Below are 12038 nucleotides of genomic sequence, written 5' to 3'. Positions count from 1 at the left end.
TATATACACACACACACGTGTATATTACTGTGGCCGTTTATTGTGGCCACCTACAGACAGCTGCCACCTCTCAGGCACTAGAGAGGCGCAGCTGCTGCAGAACCTATTGCCTTTCACATAAATTAAATAAGAAGAGGCAGAGGGGGGGGAAGAAGTGAACCTAGCTACAAGATGCAGGAGGGGGGGGGGGAGCAGCGGGAGCCTAATAGCTGTGGGGGAGCTGGTAATAAGAAGAGGCAGAGGGGGGGGGGGGGGAAAGAAGTGAACCTAGCTACAAGATGCAGGAGGGGGGGGGGGGAGCAACGGGAGCCTAATAGCTGTGGGGGAGCTGGTAATTAGAAGAGGCAGAGGTGGGGGGGGAGAAGTGAACATAGCTACAAGATGCAGAAGGGGGGGGAGAAGTGAACATAGCTACAAGATGCAGAAGGGGGGGGAGAAGTGAACAAAGCTACAAGATGCAGAAGGGGGGGGGGAAGTGAACAAAGCTACAAGATGCAGGAGGGGAGGGGGGGGGGTGCAGCGGGAGCCTAATAGCTGTGGGGGCGCTTGTCACAAAAAGAGGCAGCAGCAGGTACTGATGCGGGAGCCGGTCGCGGGATTGGGGGGGTAGCGCGGATAACAATTTGCACTGGATTGTAGGGAGAGACGGCGCCCGATGCGGCAGCAGTGCGGACCAGGCCAGCGGGTGACTCTCCTTCATGTGCCCTGTGCCCAAATGCAGGGGTGATGGGGGGGGGGGACGCGGCGCGGGAGACCATCGCGTGGGGGAGCGGCGGGTAGTCAGTGATGCGGAGCGGACCAGGCCAGCGGGTGACTCTCCTTCATGTGCCCTGTGCCCAAATGCAGGGGTGATGGGGGGGGACGCGGGAGACCATCGCGTGGGGGAGCGGCGGGTAGTCAGTGATAGGCTGATACTGTGGGACCCGGGACCCCGGACTCAGGAGCACAGGCGGCAGCAGGCTGCACATAGCCCACATAACATAGTGGAATGTGTTATGATCGCAGAGGTGGGGGGGCGGCGGCACGGCAGGGTTGCAGAAGTAGGCACACAGTCAGTCAACTCACTTTTGAAGGCAGAGTCAGACAGACGTGTTGGGCGCACACGAGCAGCTCCTCTGTTTCTGCTGAGGCACATGATAAAAAAGTGTTCTCTTTCACTTTCGTTCACTAAGCAGTGCCGCCCTCCAGTGGTCGCCGCCCATAGGCAGCTGCCTAAAGCTGCCTAGTGGTAGCGCCGGCCCTGGCTGAATGAGAACTGCTGGCATGGCACTCAGGCGACAGGTGGAATCTTGGTCATGCTCTGGTTTCTCTTCAGAACTAACAAATATTTCGCCTTTTATTAAAGATTTCCGTGGAGAGGAGCAAAACTGAGTTTTATCTCAATTTTTGCATGCCCCATATCATACCTCCCAACTGTCCCGATTTTCGCGGGACAGTCCCGTTTTTTGGGGACTGTCCCGCTGTCCCACCTGCGGGCCGCAGTGTCCCGCGGTGGGGAGGACAGTTGGGAGGCTCTGTCTGTCGCTGCCCTGCTTAGCAGAGCAGCGGTGAATAGACGCTGTGCGCATGCGCACAGCGTCTATTCACTGAAGTCAGAGGGAGAGGTGGCATGCCAGCGGCTCACAGAGCGCTGGGCATGCCCCCTCAGTGCCGAAAACGGGGGCGTGACTCGCGATCGCGGTTCCTCGCGCGAAGCCACCCCCCCCTTTTACTTAGGCCACGCCCTTTTTGGGAGCGCGCGCGACTTCGCCACGCGTGTGTCCCTCTATGCGAGCCGACAAAGTTGGGAGGTATGCCCATATTATTGGGGTTTCTTTTATCAGTTTAAAGACAGAACGAGTGTGCTTTCTTGTTAGCTTTAATGTAAGTTTATTTGCATAACAATGACAGTAAATGTTTGTTTCTTTTCAAACAGAACTTTCTTGACCATGCTACTTGCTTGAAAGATCTGGGAGCACATGGAAAACAGTACAAACCATGCAGTATCACAAGAGCCTTTATTTGATCTTTCATGAAGATAGAGCAGAATTGAGGACACGTCAACAATTTCTGCCGAAGGTGGTTCATCTTTCCACATGGTGCCTTTGGCCACTGACACCTTCGTTGAGTCAAAGTCTCTGGCTGTGGTCAGAACTTTGAAAATTTATGTCACCAGAACGGTTCAGATTAGGAAAACAGAGGCTCTGTTTGTCCTGTATGCTCCCAACAGGATTGGGTGTCCTGCTTCCATGCAGACCATTATGCGCTGGATCTGTGGTAAGATTCAGCATGCTCATTCCACGGCAGGATTGCCGTTACTGAATTAGGTGAAGACCCATTCTACTAGAAAGGTGGGTTCATCCTGGGCAGCTGGTCGGGGAGTCTCGGCATTGCAACTTTGCCGAGCAGCTATTTAGTAAACACTTTTGCTAAGTTTTACAAGTTTGATACCTTGGCCGATGATAACCTCAAGGTGGGTCATTCGGTGCTGCAGAGTCGTACGCACTCTTCCACCCGTTCAAGAGCTTTGGTATAACCCCATGGTTCTTAATGTGACCCCAGCATCCTCTAGGTCGTATGAGAAAATAGGATTTTAATACCTACCGGTAAATCCTTTTCTCTTAGTCTGTAGAGGATGCTGGGCACCCGTCCCAGTCCATACTGTGTCTGCAGTTATTACTTGTGGTTATACACATGTTGTGTTATGGTTCTGGTCAGCTTTTTGCTGCAATTGTTCATGCCGTTGGCTTGTGTTCTGTTGAATGCCACGTTCTGCGGCATGCTTAAGGTGTGAGCTGGTAAGATGCTCACCTTAGTTTAACAATAAATCCTTTCCTCGAAATGTCCGTCTCCCTGGGCACAGTTCCTATAACTGGAGTCTGGAGGAGGGGCATAGAGGGAGGAGCCAGTTCACACCCTTTGATAGTCTTAAAGTGCCCATGTCTCTTGCGGATCCCGTCTATACCCAATGGTTCTTAATGTGACCCCAGCATCCTCTACGGACTAAGAGAAAAGGATGCCCTTGCGCACTATCCTGACTTCTCCTCCCGTCTGCTTACTTTGTGCCTTCCAACGCACAATGCGAACTACAGGTGGTGCTGTAGGGCCCACACCCTTTTACTTGCCTTACAGAACAGCTCTGGAGCTGTTACAGTGCCCAGCTGCTGCAAGAAATCAGCTTGAATGCTTCAGGGGATGGGGCATGGCCAACATGAGCCCCACACCAAAGGAGGGTGGGGGTGTTTAATGAGAACTAGGGGTCATCCAAGCACTGCAAAAGGCCGCCATGCCCTGCACGCCCCTTTTCTCTTTTCATATGCAGATGAGGGTTCCAGCCAACTTTGGCCCACTGCTTGGATAACATCACTGTATGCAAATCCGTCTGCTGCAGACCTTCCCCCAGGAATGCTTGTACTAGATGTTGCATATGGTTTGATATTTGATGGTGCTTCAGTATTAGGCAGCCTTCCGCCCTCCCATGTTCATCTGAAAAGATGTGGTCTCCCTGCAGTTGTTGTCCCCAGACGAGAGTTCCCTTGTGCTTCCTCAGTTGAATCTCCTTAACTTGACGGGGGAGGGGCTGCCAGAGCAGACACCCTCCCCAGCCCTATCCCAACTCATACTTATTTTGCATATGAGATTTCTTGATCATGAAGATTGTTCTCACAGGGTGAGGTTCATCCATTATATTTTAAAATAGGAAGGTACAAATTACATATTTGAATTGCATTTATGTGCTGGATTCAAATGTCCCCCCCCCCCCTTCCATTCTCAATTGTGCCCGTCAGCAGCTATTCTAAGGTTGCTGCCAATGGGTGTGACACATTTATTTCTTCTGTGGGGTACACTGGACTCCACAAGGATTCACATTGGGGTGTAGAGTAGGATCTTGATCTGAGGCACCAACCGGCTCAAAGCTTTTGACTGTTCCCAAGATGCTCAGTGCATTCTCCTCTATAACCCCGCTTCCATGAACAGGGAGCTCAGTTTGTAGTTGGTGCCTTCAGTAGCAGGCCACTTAACAGGGGCCTGCCTCAGGCAGCCTATTCTTAGCTATAAATTTTGACAAGAAAAGAAGAACTTTTTTTATGAGAATCTACAAGGGCTGCAGCAGGCTAGGTCTAATAGACATCTTTACTGCAGCTTCATCACTCCCAGCGGCGCTGTATACTCCCGTGCCCCGGTTGCTGGGTCACTGCAGCGGAGGCTCCGCTTTCATCCTAAGGTCAGTCACACACACACCACCCTTCCGGATCACGAGGCCGCTGATGAAGGGGAGCGTGGCCGTAGGGGGTGGACCGTGTGCGCACTGGCGTGGACACTGATTACTGGGCAGCCGCTCCACTAGCCACCAGGAACAGTTAAGGAGCACAGGTCTGGGGGTTTTTCTCCTATATTAACCCAATTTTGTACTGCCCGCAGCGCATTGTGATAGGTAATAGGGCCTGATTCAGGTTGGATTGCAATCACAATAAGCGATCCAACTGCAAAAATTGCTAAGAGCATACGCATGTGCCTGCATTTTCTGCGGCACCCCGCAGAGAATGCGATCGCCTCTGCCTGTCAATCAGGGCGGGGGGGGGGGGGATAGGTGGGTCAGCAACACTCCATTTCCAAGTCAGGGATGGAGCGGTGCGGGTGCAAGGCTTCAAAATGGGGTCTGCAACGGAGGAGACACAGGGGGCGTGGTCACAGCGGCTGTATGACATCACATTCAGCCGCTGTGATCACAAAAATGGTGGCGGCTTCCTGCGCGCACATACAGTCTGCACCAGCAGGAGGCTACACCATTTTTTATGATCACGCTGAACTGCAGTGCGACTGCAATTACAGCATGGTCAAGAAGGGAGGCGTCATGCTGGGTGGCCATGCCTTTTCACTGTGCAGGAGCCAGCACCGCTCACACACTAGTCCCCGGGTGCAGCCCCCAACCCCCGGGACACCCTGTCACAACTGAGGGCCTGAGCTGACGGGAGGCAGCCTCAGTTGTAGGGGCTGAGATGTACCGGAACCTGGGAGGTTGTATCAGACCCCTGGACATGTAAGTAACATGAATAATAACTGCCCGAAGGCGTGACCACGACAACTTAGATAAAAGTCAATGATGTTTATTATGACAACTCCGCATCACAGCAGCAATAAAAGAAAACGTAAAAGTCAGCAAAGAATAAATACAGTTCCTGAGTACTACAGCATGGCAGGAGCCACAGGGCACTGGTAGTGTGAGATAGTTCTTATGATCTTCTAGATGGAAAGTCCTTACCAGGCCCGGCTGTAGCAATGGAGATAACCCAGGATTGTACCAGCTGGTGTTCCAGGAAGAGCTGGGTTGCTGAAGGTAAAACAGCTGCTGTGGATACTGGCTGGAACCAGACTGTTGTTAGCACGGAGTGGATACTGGCTGGAACCAGTTAAATAATAAATGAACTTTGGGAGCGATGAAATGTGAACTGAAATGTAGAACTTGAGAGCGGAGAAATAATAATTCCGGTGGAGAGTGGTAAAGTGTAGAAAGGACACCGGCCCTTTAAGGGAAGCTGTACTCTGCTGGAAGCTGAGGCTGGAAGCAGGTAGTGTTGTAGCTGGAAACAGATGAATCCACAATGGATTGGAGAGTCAGGCTACACCGCAGGTGGAATGCTGGTGCGGGTCTCTATGGTGGAAGTCTTGAGACAGGAGCTGGAACCTGGAAGACAATCATAGAAGAGAGACAAACAGGAACTAGGTTTGACAACCAAAGCACTGACGTCTTCCTTGCTCAGGTACAGCTTACTTATACCTGCAGCAAGGAAGGGGTTGGCTAGGCAATTATGCAAATCAACAACACAGACAGCAGATTGGTGGAAATGATCAGATGACAGAATCCAAGATGGCTGCGCCCATGCAGACACTTAGAGGGAAGTTTGGTTTGTAATCCATGTGGTCTGGGAAACAGTAATGGCGGCGCCGGCCACCGGAGACAGGAGACGCCAGGCTGATAGATGCACATTTAACCACGCGGGCACAGCGGAGGCCGCGGCTGATGAAAAGACCACTCTGCATGTGGAAACTCAGGAACAGCGGAATCCGGTCCTGGAACGCTGAGCCCGCCTTAGGAGGCATCTGAAGGGTAAGTAATGGCGACCAGATACCCGGATCGTGACAGCACCCCCCCCTTTAGGAGTGGCCCCAGGACACTTCTTAGGCTTTAAAGGAAACTTTGCGTGGAAATTTCGGACCAAGGCAGGAGCATGGACGTCAGAGGCATTGGTCCAAGAGCGTTCTTCAGGACCATAGCCCTTCCAGTCAATGAGATACTGAAGTTGACCGTAACGGTGACGTGAGTCCAGGATCTTGGCCACTTCATACTCAACGCCTCGTTGAGTTTGGACTTTCGGAGTTGGTGGAAGTGAGGAATGAAACCGATTCAAGATTAGCGGTTTCAACAGGGAAACATGGAATGTCCTGGGTATTTTTAAGAAGGGAGGTAACTGGAGTCTGTAAGCAACAGGATTGATGACTTGATCAATTTTAAAAGGACCGATGTAGCGAGGTGCAAACTTCATACTGGGAACTCTTAACCTCAAGTTCTTCGTGGATAACCATACCCGATCACCCACCTTGAGAGCAGGAACTGCTCGACGCTTCTTATCCGCAAACTTCTTGTACCTGAACGATGCTTTGAGCAGAGCTGATCGTACGCTCTTCCAGATATTGGCAAACTGATGCAAGGTGATATCCACTGCGGGAACAGAAGTTGCTGGAAGCGGTTGGAACTCAGGGACTTTAGGGTGGAATCCAAAGTTGGTGAAGAATGGTGTTGAGGAAGATGAAGAATGATACTGGTTGTTATGACAGAACTCGGCCCAGGGAAGTAATTGAACCCAGTCATCTTGAGAGGAGGACACATAGATGCGGAGGAAGGCCTCCAAGTCCTGATTCACCCTCTCAGTTTGACCATTGGTCTGAGGATGGTAAGCCGTGGAAAACTTTAACTTGACTTGGAGGACTTGACATAAACTTCGCCAGAATTTGGCTGTGAATTGAACTCCTCGATCTGAGATAATTTCTTCTGGAAGACCGTGGAGTCGGAAGATCTCTTGTATGAATACTTGAGCCAACTTGGAAGCTGACGGAAGACCGGTGAGAGGAATGAAGTGTGCCATCTTGGTGAACCGGTCAACTACCACCCAGATGGTATTGAACTTGTTGCACATGGGCAAATCTGTAATAAAATCCATCGACAAATGGGTCCATGGTCGACGGGGAACAGATAGTGGAACCAGTTGCCCCGCAGGCGACTGGCGGGATACTTTATGTTGAGCACACTTTGGGCAAGATGCAATAAACTCCAAAACGTCCTTTTTCAGAGTTGGCCACCAATAGGACCTAGAGATAAACTCCAGGGTTTTTTGGATACCTGTATGTCCGGCAAAACGGGAAGCATGGGCCCAATGCATGAGCTTCTTCCTTAGTGTCGGCTTCACAAAACTTTTCCCTGATGGGGGCGTAGAGTCCATCCCTACCGTGGAGAATGCCAACGGATTTATAATAGGATGCTTGTCTGAAGACTCTGACTCATTTTCTTGCTCCCATGAGCGGGAAAGGGCATCGGCCTTGCGATTCTGAGAGCCCGGACAGAACTGGAGTTTAAAGTCGAACCTGGAAAAGAAAAGTGCCCATCTGGCCTGACGAGGGTTGAGACATTGTGCGCCTTTTAGATATAGAAGGTTCTTGTGGTCTGTAAGGATGGTGATTGAATGAGAAGCTCCCTCCAACAGATATCTCCACTCCTCTAGAGCGAGCTTGATGGCTAGCAACTCCTGGTCGCCAATGGCATAGTTGCGCTCCGCTGGGGAGAACTTCCGTGAGAAGAAACTGCAAGGATGTAAATGACCATCTTTAGCCCTCTGAGATAACACCGCTCCTACTCCAACGGAGGAGGCATCCACCTCTAAGATGAAAGGAGAGTCGATGTCAGGCTGTTTCAGGACAGGTGCAGAGATGAACCTCTGTTTTAAAAGATGAAAAGCTTGCATGGCTTCTTCAGACCACTTGGACGGGTTAGCACCCTTCTTGGTGAAAGCAGTAATAGGCGCCACAATGGTGGAAAAGTCTCGTATAAACTTTCGGTAATAATTGGCGAACCCTAAGAACCTCTGGACCCCTTTGAGGGTTAAGGGTACTGGCCAATTCTGGATTGCTTGTAGTTTCTCAGGATCCATCTCTAGTCCGGAACCGGACACAATGTACCCTAGAAACGGAATGGACTTGACTTCAAAGACGCATTTCTCTAATTTGCAGTAGAGATGATTGACACGGAGACGGGACAGAACCTCCTTTACCCAGAAACGATGTTCCTCTAAATCGTTGGCAAAAATGAGGATATCATCTAGATAGACCACGACATGACGGTATAGAATGTCTCTGAAGATCTCATTGACGAAATGCTGGAAGACAGCTGGAGCATTGCTCAATCCGAAGGGCATGACGAGGTACTCATAATGTCCGTCACGGGTGTTAAATGCGGTCTTCCACTCGTCACCCTCACGGATCCGGATGAGATTGTATGCACCTCTCAGGTCCAGCTTTGTAAAGATGGTAGCTCCGCTAACTCTGTCAAAGAGCTCAGTAATCAGGGGTAAAGGATAGCGGTTCTTGATGGTAATGTCGTTCAAACCTCTGTAGTCGATGCACGGCCGCAGACCACCATCTTTCTTCTTTACAAAAAAGAAGCCTGCGCCGGCTGGAGAAGAAGAAGGTCGAATGAACCCCTTTGCTAGGTTCTCTTTAATGTATTCCTCCATAGAATGTGTCTCGGGGAGAGACAACGGATAAGTTCGGCCTCGAGGTGGAACCTTCCCTGGAACGAGATCAATCGGGCAGTCCCATTCTCTATGAGGAGGAAGGATATCAGCAGAAGCTTTACTGAACACATCCGTGAAATCTTGATATGGAGGAGGTGGAACATCAGACGACCTGGGGGAGGAAGAACAGACAGGCAACACTTTAAACAAACATGTCTTAGTACAGGAGGAACCCCATGCCAGGATTTGCGTAGTCGTCCAATCAATTGTAGGATTGTGAAGACGGAGCCATGGAAGGCCCAGGACCACAGGATGTGTGGCTCTTGGAATCACTAAAAATGAAATAAGTTCGGAATGAAGAACTCCCACTCTCAGACGAACTGGTAGAGTCCTTAGAGAAATAACTGTATCAAAAATTTTACTGCCATCCACAGCAGTTAAGGAAAAGGACGAAGGAAGTCTCTCGGTGGGTAGGGACCACCGTTTAACATAGGCTTCAGTAATAAAGTTCCCAGCTGCTCCGGAATCCAGGAGGGCAATGACGTTCTGATAACGTTGAGCAACTTGAAGCGAGACTGGGAGGTTACAATCTTGAGGAGATGGAGAGGAGATCATTACTCCTAGCCGGCCCTCTCCTTGGCGAGCTAGGATTTGGAGTTTCCCGGACGTTTGGGACAGGCATTAATGGTGTGAGACGGAGCTGCACAATACAGACAGAGAAACTCGGAGAGACGTCTTCGGCGCTCAGCAGGAGTTAAACGGGAACGGCCAATTTGCATGGGTTCATCTGTAGTTGGTGACAGTTGGCGAGGAGGAGGAGTAGAAGATTTTGGAGCAGATGATCTTCCACGCTCAGTTGCTCTCTCTCTGAAACGTAAGTCCACTTTCGTACAAAGTGAGATTAGCTCATCTAACTTGGAGGGTAAGTCTCTGGTAGCTAACTCATCTTTAATACGCTCGGATAAACCATGCCAGAATGCAGCATACAGGGCCTCGTCGTTCCATGCCAGTTCGGATGCCAGGATCTGGAACTGTATAAGATATTGTCCTACAGTACGTGATTCCTGGCGTAAACGGAGAATCTCAGACGAAGCTGAAGTTACCCGGCCTGGCTCGTCGAAGATGCGCCTGAATGTTGACACAAATGCAGTGTAAGAAGATAGCAGGGTGTCGGACCTCTCCCATAACGGTGATGCCCAATCAAGGGCTGAGCCACTGAGAAGAGAAATAATGTAGGCAATTTTTGTACGGTCACTGGGAAAATTGCCAGGTTGTAGCTCAAACTGAATCTCACACTGGTTGAGAAATCCCCTGCAGAATCTTGGAGATCCGTCAAATTTTGCTGGCGTTGGAAGATGAAGACGTGGAGCAGAAATGGGTAAGGTGGGTGGGGTTATAGCTGGAGTCACTGTGGTTGACGCACCAGACGCGCCTGATCCACGGAGAGTTGTCTGAATCCCATCCAGCCGAGTAGAGAGATCCTGGAGACAGCGGATGATGTGGCCCTGTGCAGCCTCCTGATGTTCTAGTCGGGCTGCCAGTTCTTGCATCGGCCTGGCCGCTTGATCCTGGTCTCCGGCTGGATTCATTAGGTCAGTGCTTACTGTCACAACTGAGGGCCTGAGCTGACGGGAGGCAGCCTCAGTTGTAGGGGCTGAGATGTACCGGAACCTGGGAGGTTGTATCAGACCCCTGGACATGTAAGTAACATGAATAATAACTGCCCGAAGGCGTGACCACGACAACTTAGATAAAAGTCAATGATGTTTATTATGACAACTCCACATCACAGCAGCAATAAAAGAAAACGTAAAAGTCAGCAAAGAATAAATACAGTTCCTGAGTACTACAGCATGGCAGGAGCCACAGGGCACTGGTAGTGTGAGATAGTTCTTATGATCTTCTAGATGGAAAGTCCTTACCAGGCCCGGCTGTAGCAATGGAGATAACCCAGGATTGTACCAGCTGGTGTTCCAGGAAGAGCTGGGTTGCTGAAGGTAAAACAGCTGCTGTGGATACTGGCTGGAACCAGACTGTTGTTAGCACGGAGTGGATACTGGCTGGAACCAGTTAAATAATAAATGAACTTTGGGAGCGATGAAATGTGAACTGAAATGTAGAACTTGAGAGCGGAGAAATAATAATTCCGGTGGAGAGTGGTAAAGTGTAGAAAGGACACCGGCCCTTTAAGGGAAGCTGTACTCTGCTGGAAGCTGAGGCTGGAAGCAGGTAGTGTTGTAGCTGGAAACAGATGAATCCACAATGGATTGGAGAGTCAGGCTACACCGCAGGTGGAATGCTGGTGCGGGTCTCTATGGTGGAAGTCTTGAGACAGGAGCTGGAACCTGGAAGACAATCATAGAAGAGAGACAAACAGGAACTAGGTTTGACAACCAAAGCACTGACGTCTTCCTTGCTCAGGTACAGCTTACTTATACCTGCAGCAAGGAAGGGGTTGGCTAGGCAATTATGCAAATCAACAACACAGACAGCAGATTGGTGGAAATGATCAGATGACAGAATCCAAGATGGCTGCGCCCATGCAGACACTTAGAGGGAAGTTTGGTTTGTAATCCATGTGGTCTGGGAAACAGTAATGGCGGCGCCGGCCACCGGAGACAGGAGACGCCAGGCTGATAGATGCACATTTAACCACGCGGGCACAGCGGAGGCCGCGGCTGATGAAAAGACCACTCTGCATGTGGAAACTCAGGAACAGCGGAATCCGGTCCTGGAACGCTGAGCCCGCCTTAGGAGGCATCTGAAGGGTAAGTAATGGCGACCAGATACCCGGATCGTGACACACCCGGAGCAACAAAATGTAGATTCAGGCCACCAGGCCACGCCCCTACCTATGAAACCATGCCTCCTTTTTACCATTGCGCTGCTTATCTGCGCGCACTGCATTACAATCTCCCTCGCCACCTCTCTGGGTGTCACCAGTAATAGTGACACCTCTGCCATGCTTGTAGCAGCTGGTCCTAAGATCTACGCCTCAAGCCCTGAGTGTTTGCCCTTGTGACTTGTTGATCATCATAGCGAAGCAGATGCTTACAGAAAACTGCAGGGGCTTAGATTGAAAATAAAAAAATTGATGGGTATAAGGTAGAGAGGAGCGGGTTCGGTTCTCCGAGAACCGAATTCCCCACGAACTCCACGTGGTTTACACTGGTCCGAGGCAGGCTCGGTTGTTCCCGCCTGACTCGGAAAACCTGAACAAGGGAAAATGTCATCATCCCGCTGTCGGATTCTCGCGAGATTCGGATTCCATAT

General features: G+C 50.5%; 1 non-coding gene across 1 annotated transcript; it reads left to right on the top strand.

The window, feature by feature from the left end:
* The first annotated feature begins 1295 nt into the window (after window positions 1–1295).
* Window positions 1296–1408, top strand: LOC135041886 (U5 spliceosomal RNA). Its single transcript, XR_010235236.1, has one exon. It is a non-coding gene; the product is annotated as a U5 spliceosomal RNA (small nuclear RNA).
* Window positions 1409–12038: the final 10630 nt, after the last annotated feature.

Source organism: Pseudophryne corroboree, unplaced genomic scaffold (genome assembly GCF_028390025.1).
Source record: "Pseudophryne corroboree isolate aPseCor3 unplaced genomic scaffold, aPseCor3.hap2 scaffold_804, whole genome shotgun sequence".
In the NCBI taxonomy this organism is placed as follows: Eukaryota; Metazoa; Chordata; class Amphibia; order Anura; family Myobatrachidae; genus Pseudophryne; species Pseudophryne corroboree.
This window is presented reverse-complemented; position numbering and strand designations above follow the sequence as displayed.